The sequence below is a fragment of the Triticum dicoccoides genome, chromosome 2B (assembly GCF_002162155.2).
Source record: "Triticum dicoccoides isolate Atlit2015 ecotype Zavitan chromosome 2B, WEW_v2.0, whole genome shotgun sequence".
In the NCBI taxonomy this organism is placed as follows: Eukaryota; Viridiplantae; Streptophyta; class Magnoliopsida; order Poales; family Poaceae; genus Triticum; species Triticum dicoccoides.
The window spans coordinates 286,631,956-286,641,596 of NC_041383.1; positions in this window are offsets into that span (position 1 = coordinate 286,631,956).

Consider the following 9,641-nt stretch of genomic DNA (forward strand, 5'->3'; position numbering starts at 1 on the left):
TGAAAACTTCAACCAGTTTGTCATCAATCACCAAAAAGGGGGAGATTATAAGTGCATCTAGTGCCACCCCTAGTTGGTTTTGGAGTATTGACGACAAACATGGTTGAGGGACTAATGTGTTTGTGAGAATTGCAGGATAACATAGGCCGTAGTCCCTCATTGATTCAGTTTACCTACCAGAGATGACCCCTAAAAATGTGTGAAGACATTGAAGACAATGGTGGTTCGTGAAGACATTCACAACGAAGATTATGATGTGTGAATATATTCACTTGAAGACTATGGAGTGCGAAGACATAGCTATTTCGTAGTTTCCATTCTTCTTTATTGAGTCATAGGAAACACCGTACTGTTAAGTGGGGTCCAAGTGAACAAAGTCAGAGTGACTGAAGTGATGCTCAACCAAATCCCATGTCTTCGAGCGAAGACAATGAGAGCAAACCTTATCCAGAGCTGGATAAATCAGCTTTGCTTGTAGCACAAGCCAAGCTGCCGCGTGTGTTTGAAATCCGACCGTTGGACACGTGTTAGTTCCTTAGTGACCTTGGGTCATTTCGGACATATCAGGCCAGGTTGCCTCCTGGCTATAAATATCCCACCCCCTACACCATAAATTGGTGGCTGCTCAGAGTTAGTACACGACTTTTGTCATTTGAGAGCAACCTACCTCCGAAGCATTTGAGAGAGAGATCCTTGCGAGGACTAAGCCCAAAACACCCAGAGCCAAAGAGTGTTAGGCATCCCATAAGTCTTTTGTCCGCGTGGTCTGAAGACTTGTTACACTTGAGGAATGTGAATCCTCCAGCCGGTTAGGCGTCGCATTCTGAGCATCCAAGGGTCACTGTGGATTTCTGGTGAACAAAGTCTGTGAAGGTTTGGAAGTCTACCTTGTAGACTTACCAGAGTGATTTGGCGAGGACTGGGTGTCCTTAGCTCAAGGGGAATAAGGTGAAGAGACGGTCTTCTGAGTTCAATCTCAGCCTCCCTAACCAGACGTACAGTTGTCACAGCAACTGGAACTGGTCTACCAAATCCTTGTCTTCACCAAGCAACAGGTTCTATCCCATATTCTCCTTACTTTTCAGTTTGTCTTCATGAAGTCATTGCTTGCTTGCCTGAGTCATTTGACTTCATTGAGTGAAGACTTATATCTGTTTGATTTAGTACTATCTTCCATTCTGATCCTGTCTACCTAGTTGCAGTTAGTCTTCGTGCTTTCACTGTATTGTATGCTTGAATAATGCTTGCCTAGTGTAGTCTTCATTCCGCTGTTTACTATATAGGTTTAGTTTACTTATTTGTCTTCAAAGCCACCGTATTGTGAGGACTTCCATAGAAATTGCCTATTCACCCCCCTCTAGTCGATAACTAGCACTTTCACTAGCGCGCGCCCCTGACCGCGAGCCCCACCCACGCTGGCCGCGCCCGATTCGCTCGTGCCGCCCCCAGGCGCTGCTGCGGCTGCCACCACTGCTTCTTGCTACTGCCCCCGCTGTTGCTTGCCATTGCTCCACCCGGCTGTGCCCTCGCCCCGCTTCATTCCGCTTGTCGCGCCCCTGGCATCGCCCGCTTTGGTCACGCCCTGGCCGCATCGCTACCACGCCCGACCCGCGCCCTGATACGTCTCCGTCGTATCAATAATTTTTGATTGTTCCATGCCAATATTATACAACTTATATACACTTTTGGCAACATTTTATATTATCTTTTGGGACTAACCTATTGATCTAGTGTCCAGTGCCAGTTCCTGTTGTTGCATGTTTTTTTTTTCACAGAATATCCATATCAAACGAAGTCCAAACACAATAAAAAATTACAAAGAATTATTTTGGAATATATGTGATTTTTGGGAGGTTGAATCAACGCAAACAGAGGCCCACGGGCTCCACTACTCACCAGGGTGCGCGTGCCCCCCCGACGCACAGTGGTGCCTTGTGGCCACCCCGTAAGTTGGTTGGGGCTCTACGTGAGGCGCAAGAAATATAATTTATGAAAAAAAATTATGTAAATTTTTTAGCGCAATCGGAGTTATGGACCTTCGGGAATTTAAGAAACAAGGAAGGGCCAGAAACAGAAGAGAACAGAGAGGGAGATCCAATCTCGGAGGGGCTCCTGCCTCTCCGCTGCCATCGAGACCATGGACCAGAGGGGGAACCCTCCTCCCATTTAGGGGGAGGCCAATGAAGAAGAATAAGGAGGGGTGATCTCTCCCCCCTCTCCCGATGGTGCCGGAGTGCCGCCGAGGCAAGGATCATGACGGCGATCTACATCAACAACCTTGCTACTGTCAACACCAACTTTCTCCCCCTCTATGCAGCGGTGTAACCTCTCTATTCCGACTGCAATTCTCTACTTAAACATGGTGCTCAACACAATATATTATTATCCAATGATATGTGGTTATCCTATGATGTTTGAGTAGATCTGTTTTGTCCTATGGGTTGATTGATGATCATGATTGGTTTGAGTTGTATACTTTATTTTGGTGCTGTCCTATGGTGCTCTCTGTGTAGCGCAAACGTGAGGGATCCCCGCTGTAGGGTTTTGCAATACGTTCATGATTCTCTTATGGTGGGTGGCGTGAGTGACAGAAGCCCAAACCCGAGTAAGTGGGTTGTTGCGCATGGGAGTAAAGAGGACTTGATACTTAATGCTATGGTTGGGTTTTACCTTAATGATCTTTAGTAGTTGCAGATGCTTGCTAGAGTTCCAATCATAAGTGCGTATGATCCAAGTAGAATAAGTATGTTAGCTCATGCCTCTCCCTCATATGAAATTCCAATAATGACCACCGGTCTAGTTATCGATCACCTAGGGACAAATAACTTTCTTGTGTGACAAAAGCTATCTATTTTATTACCTTGCAATTTATCCATAGTTTTATTCTCGCAAAGTACTTCTAGTTTTATTCTTGTTCTAGGTAAAGCAAACGTCAAGTGTGCGTAGAGTTGCATCGGTGGTCGATAGAACTTGAGGGAATATTTTTCTACCTTTAGCTTCTTGTTGGGTTCGACACTCTTATTTATCGAAAAAGCTACAATTGACCCCCTATACTTGTGGGTCATCAAGACCTTTTTCTGGCGCCATTGCCAGGGAGCAATAGCGTGGGGTGAATATTCTCGTGTGTGCTTGTTTGCTTTATCACTATTCTGTTCTAAGTTATTCTCTATATTTAGATATGGATATGGAACTCGAAATACCAAAAAAATTAGTTGTACTTGCTACTCATGGAGATGGGGAACCTCCTAAAACCCTCGATGCTTGTTATGTAAAAAATATTAAACACTACTTTGATTATCCTGAGAAAACCCTATTCAACTTGATAATGGGAGTAACGTTGGATCAAGATGAATACTTTAGGGATTATCGCTTGACTCAAAAGGAAAACTTTTATGGGATCAAATTCATATGTTGCATTGGTATGCCCAGGATCTATGCTTGAGATATGATAATACTTGTTGCTCTAGGATGAAGGCTCCATACCTTCCCTTTCCATGCAAATTTAGCGATAATGTAACCTTGGTTTCTTATGCTAATGGTAGATATGATTACTATGATGTGGGACGAATAGAAGAATTGTTTGCTTTTAGGGGTGCTTATGAAATTGAATCTTTGTTTGAAAAGTCTAAAGATTATGATGATGTTGTTTACAAGCCTGAAAATTTTGCTATACTTAAATTGCTAGAATTATAAATACAATTTCGATATTGATGTATTTCTTGAGAAAGTCTCCGCTGTCCAAGAAGAGACTAATATTTTGTAGGAAACTATAGAAGAAGAAATAGATGAAACTTTGAGCTCGTTGGATGAAAAAGATGATGAGGAGAGCGAAGAATAAAAGGACGAAGAGCGGATTGATCACCCGTGCCCACCTTCTAATGATAGTAACTCTTCAACTCATACATTGTTTAATGTCCCTTCATTCTTACTGAAGGATGAATGCTATGATAATTGCTATGATCCCATTGATTCATTTGAAATATTCCTTTTTGATGAAATTAATGCTTGCTATGCTTGTGGCCATGATGACAATATGAATTATGCTTATGGAGATGAACTTGCTATAGTTCCTTATATTAAGAATGAAATTGTTGCTATTGCACCCACACATGATAGTCCTATTATCTTTTTGAATTCTCCAATGTACACTATATTGGAGAAGTTTGCTCTTATTAAGGTTTACATTGATGGGTTTCCTTTTACCATTGCACATGATGATTTTGATGAGTATAATATGCATGTGCTTGCTGCTCCTACTTGCAGTTATTATGAGAGAGGAACTACATCTCTGCCTCTCTATGTTTATAACACGATAAAATTGCAAGAAACTGCTTATGCTATGTATTGGTCTTTACTTTATGTGCATGAATTGTTGTTTTATGACATGCCAATGCATAGGAAGAGAGTTAGACTTCGTCATTGCATGATATATGTTGCTTTGTGCTCACTACTAAATTATAAATCATTTTTAATTAAAATTGGCTTTGATATACCTTGGGATCCGGGTGGAACGATTACTTGAGCACTTCATTCCTAGCTTAATGGATTTAAAGAAAGCGCTACCAGGGAGACAACCCGGAAGTTTTGGGAAGTCATTTACTTCTGTTGTGTAATTTTATGAAGTTCAAAAACAAAAAAATATAGAGGGGAACTTAAAACTTTTCAAAAATAAAAGTGAAAGTAAGAAAGACGAGCATCATTGAAGTGGGGGAGCTCCTTGAACTTTGTTCATGCCCATGGAAACTTTGCAAATCTTGAATTACGGAAACTTTTCAACAAAAATAATTATACCCTTTGTACAAATCCATTGTATTATAAAAATAATGTGCCAAAATTTTCCTTTATGATGATTAGATTGCTTGTTGGTATGTGCGGTGCAAAAACAGAAACTTTGGCTGTAGTGCGTGAATTTCTAGTTTTTACTGGAACTTCAAAAGTTTCTGAAATTTTTACACAATACTACTATACAATTTTTTTTATTTTCTCCTAATGTTTCAGAATTTTTGGAGTTACAGAAGTATGGTCAAAGTTCAGATTGCTACCAATTGTCCTGTTTTTGACGGATTCTGTTTTTGATGCATTGTTTTGCTTGTTTTGATGAAACTATCGATTGTATCAGTGGTATAAGCCATGGAGAAGTTATAATAAAATACCTATAATGCAAAAAATATGAATGGGTTTGCACCAATACTTAAAGTAGTGATTTGCATTATTATACTAACAAATCTCACCGAGTTTTCTGTTAAGTTTTGTGTGGATGAAGTGTTCGAAGATTGAGGAGGTCTCGATACGAGGAGAAGGTGGAGAGGCAAGAGTTCAATCTTCAGGATGCCCAAGGCACCCCAACTAAATATTCAAGGAGACTCAAGTGTCTAAGCTTGGGGATGCCCCGGAAGGCATCCTATCTTTCTTTAACAAGTATCGGTATGTTTCGGTTTTTGTTTTGTTCACGTGATATGCGTAAATCTTGGAGTGTCATGTGATTTTTATTTTTCTTTTAAATGCACCATGCAAGTATCAGATAGTCATTGGTTGATTTATAGAATTCTCATTGCACTTCACTTATATCTTTTGCGTATGGCTTTATAGAATGCTTCATGTGCTTCACCTATATCATTTGAAGGTTGGATTGCGTGTTTCTCTTCACATGAAAAACCGTTATTTGTAGAATGCTCTTTTGATTCACTTATATTTATTAGAGAAGGTGCAAGTATTTTGTAGAAAGAATTACACTCTCTTTCTTTAGTTATATCTATTTAGAGAGTCGACATGAATCGGTCATTCACATGGTTAGTCATAAAATCCTACATAAAACTTGTGGATCACTGAATATGATATGTTTGATTCCTTGCAATAGTTTTGCGATATAGAGATGGAATATGTGGGAGGTACTAGTAAACGGTTGTGGTTAGTAAGAATATTGGTGTTAAGGTTTGTGATTCCCGAAGTATGCACATATAGTATCTCGTTATGCTATGAAATTTGAGCATGATTTATTATTGATTGTGTTCCTTATGAGTGGTAGTCGGGGACGAGTGATGGTCTTTTCCTACCAATCTACCCCTAGGGGCTTTCATAGTAGTACTTCTCTTTGAGGGCTAATAAACTTTCGCAATAAGTATGTGAGTTCTTTATGACTAATGTGAGTTGATGTCTACTACGAAACCTTCTTCTTCTAAACTCGTGTTGGGACTCCAAGTGCAGAGTTTCGTAGGACAGTAGCAAATTTCCCTCAAGTGGATGACCTAAGGTTTATCAATCCATGAGAGGCGTAGGATGAAGATGTTCTCTCTCAAACAACCCTGCAACCAAATAACAAAGAGTCTCTTGTGTGCCCAACACACCCAGTACAATGGTAAATTGTATAGGTGCACTAGTTCGGCGAAGAGATGGTGATACAAGCGTAGTATGGATGGTACATATAGGTTTTTGTAATATGAAAATATAAAAACAGCAAGGTAGTAAGTAACAAAAGTGAGCGAACATGGTATTGCAATGCTGGAAAACAAGGCCTAGGGTTCATACTTTCACTAGTGCAAGTTCTCTCAACAATGATAACATAATTAGATCATATAACAATCCCTCAACATGCAGTGAAGAATCACTCCAAAGTTCCTATCATGAAGAACATAAGATGAAATTGCTTGTAGGGTACGAAACCACCTCAAATTATTCTTTCCGATCAATCATTGAGCTATTCCTATAAGTGTCACAAACATTCCTAGAGTTCATAGTAAAATAACACCATATGACACACATCAATCAACCCTAATGTCACCTAGATACTCCAATGTCACCACAAGCATCCATCGGCAATTATGCGATATGCATCAAACAACTTCAGATTCATAATATTCAATCCAACACAAATAACTTCATGAGCATCCCGAGATTTCTACTGGAGAAAGGAATACGAAAACGTGCATCAACCCCTATGCATAGATTACCCCAATGTCACCACCGGAATCCACAAGTTGATAACCAAAACATACATCAAGTGGATCAATAGAACATCCCATTGTCACCAAGGATATCCCATTGCAAGACATACATCAAGTGCTCTCACATACAAAGGGTCAATCCGACATAACAAAACCTCAAAGGAAAAGACTAAATCCATCACAAGGTAGAGAGGGAGAAACACCATATAATCCAATATTGTAGAAAAGCTCACGGTACATCAAGGTCGTGCCAAATCAAGAACAAGAGAGAGAGGGAGAGAGAGAGAGAGAGAGAGAGAGAGAGAGAGAGAGATCAAACACATAGCTACTGGTACATACCCTCAGCCCCGAGGGTGAACTACTCCCTCCTCATCACGGAGAGCGCCGAGATGATGAAGATGGCCACCGGTGATGGTTTCCCCCTCCGGCAGGGTGCCGGAACAGGGCCCCGAGAGGTTTTTCGTGGCTACAGAGGCTTGCGGCGGTGGAACTTCTGATCTATGTTTCTTTCTGTTTTTTGTATTTATAGGAGTTTTTGGCGTCGGGGAAAAGTCAGGGGGTCCACGAGGAGCCCACAAGATTGGTGGTCACGCCTTGGGGGGGGGTGCGCCCTCCACCCTTGTGGAGGCCTCGTGGCTCTTATGCCCAACTCTTTTGCTTCGGGAGCTTCTTCTGGTCCATAAAGAATCACCGTAAATTTTCAGATCATTTGGACTCCATTTGATATTCCTTTGCTGTGAAACTCAAAAACAAGGAAAAAACAGAAACTGACACTGAGCTCTAGGTTAATAGGTTATTCCCAAAAATCATATAAAGTAGCATATAAAACATCCAAGATGGATAATATAATAGCATGGAACAATAAAAAATTATAGATAGGTTGGAGACGTATCAAGCATCCCCAAGCTTAATTCCTGCTCGTCCTCAAGTAGGTAAATGATAGAAACATAATTCTTGATGTGGAATGCTAGCAAGTGCACAAGTTTGATCAAAGATAATTTCAATGACTTCTTCTACCATCATTATATATCATAACAGTAGCTCATATCATAAAGCTTTCATGATCAAGTAACAAGCTATTCACATGTTAAATCATAGACCATAAACTTTCTTGAAAACTAACAAACTATGTTCTCAGTCATCAAACAATTGGAATTCGTCTTATTTCCAGGAAGGGTCTATGTAAGAGCTTTGATTTAGGAAATCCCACATACTCAACTATCATATAGTCTTCCATGATTGCTACCACTCAAAGCATATTTTCAGAGCAAATAGCATCAATTGAACACAGAGAAAGATAGAGACTTAATGTTTTGGCTCCAAACTTATTTATCATATAGATAATTGTCAACAATAATAATTCATTATCAAATATATTTGAATGTCCATTTATGCTTGGATCTTTCCCCACCACATGATGCTTGCCAACTAAAGAGTAGGTTGGAATTAGAAGGAATACTACTGACTCTTGCATAAAAGTAAAAGATAGGCCGTTCGCAGAGGGAAGCAGGGATTTGTAGAGGTGCCAGAGCTCAAAGCTTTTAAAATAGAGATGAAAATAATTTTGAGAGGTATGATTTGATTGTCAACATAACAACCAAGAGTTCTCACTATCTTCCATGCTAGACACATTATAGGCGGTTCCCAAATAGAATGGTAAAGTTTTTTATTCCCCAACCACCAACAAGCACATTCCATGGCTGGTCCAAAACAACAGGTACCGTCCAACTATCAACAATCCCGGGGAGTTTTGTTTGAAATTATATTTGATTTTATTTGAGCATGGAACTGGGCATCCTGGTTACCAGCCATTTTCTCATGAATGATGAGCGGAGTCCACTCATCGTGAGAATAACCACCTAGCATGGAAGATACTGACAGCCCCTAGTCGCTACATGAGCTATTCGGGCGTACAGAACCAATTATTATTTGAAGGTTTAGAGTTTGGCACATGCAAGTTTACTTGGAATGAGAGGTAAATACCGCATATTGGTAGATATGGTGGACACTCATGGAAGAAACTTGGTTCAAGGGTTTTTGGATGCACAAGTAGTATCTCTACTTAGTACAGAAATTTTGGCTAGCAAAAGATTCTAAAAACGCAAGCACCACATGTTGGAGGATGCATAACAATATAACTTCTATTAAAATATACCCAAACGTAACTCATTAAGTTGTCTTACTTGTCCAACTTCAACTAATTTGTTCAAGTTTGAAAATAATTAATGGGGCTCACAATCATAGAAGATGTCCAAGATATTATATTTATATCACTACTGGAATCAGAAGATTTGCTGTCAGCCCCCTCTTTGCCGTCTGCTAGCAGACGACAAAGAATGGCTTTGCCGTCAGCCACCAGAAAGCAGACGACAAAGGAAGGCTTTGCCATCAGCCAACATTTTACCGTCTGCTAGCTTATGACAAACCTTCTTTGCTGTCCGCTAGCTGACGGCAAAGAGGGTGTTTGGCCCACTGGCTGCTAAGCCTTAACGGGCCCCCACTTTGCCGTCCGCCAGTAGACGGCAAAGCGTCCGTTGCCCTCAGCTTGCAGACGGCAAAGGCGACACGAACGACAAAGCTTCAAAATAAGTTAACGGCTCGCGGCCCCGCTGTCGCCCTCTCTCTTTCTCCTCTCCACTCCTCTCCGCCTGACAAGCACCGTCGCCGCCCTGTCGCCCCACCGGCCCACCACCTCTCCGT